This window comes from Triticum dicoccoides, chromosome 3A (genome assembly GCF_002162155.2).
Source record: "Triticum dicoccoides isolate Atlit2015 ecotype Zavitan chromosome 3A, WEW_v2.0, whole genome shotgun sequence".
Lineage (NCBI taxonomy): Eukaryota > Viridiplantae > Streptophyta > Magnoliopsida > Poales > Poaceae > Triticum > Triticum dicoccoides.
In genome coordinates, this window is record NC_041384.1 from 19,103,941 (window position 1) to 19,104,482 (window position 542).

Genomic DNA, 542 nt, shown 5'->3' on the forward strand with positions numbered 1-542 from the left:
GCAAACCTGCCATACGTCCCGAAGATAGTTTGCGGCTATTGTTATAGCATAAACAAAAGCAGAAGGGAATGCCATAATTAAATGACAACTTAATGTTCAAACATCACACCAACGATAGGTAGAAATACAGAGTGTATCTGTAACAGTACATGTCCCCAATGACAGACTGAGTCATGTTCCTCCACTTCTTCAAGTTTCTTGCAATTTCACATATTTTTCATTGCTTCAATATTAATTATCAAGGGAATGGGACTATGATGAACAACCGAGCACTAAAGTTTAATACAAACAGCCTTCCACAAAGCAGATTGAAGGTATACAAGCACAAACAGCACACATGCATGTAATATTTTGATGGACTTATATTATGTATTTAGTTATCAAATTGCACCTTAATGCAACTATATCGGCCATGGGTCTCCCCCTTTTTGAAAAGCACCCAGAAAACTGGATATAAAAATAACATGTATAGATCCATACGGAAAGCAAACAGAAAACTAATGTAAACTAACTTATCTGAAAAGGAGAAAAAGCAATATTCA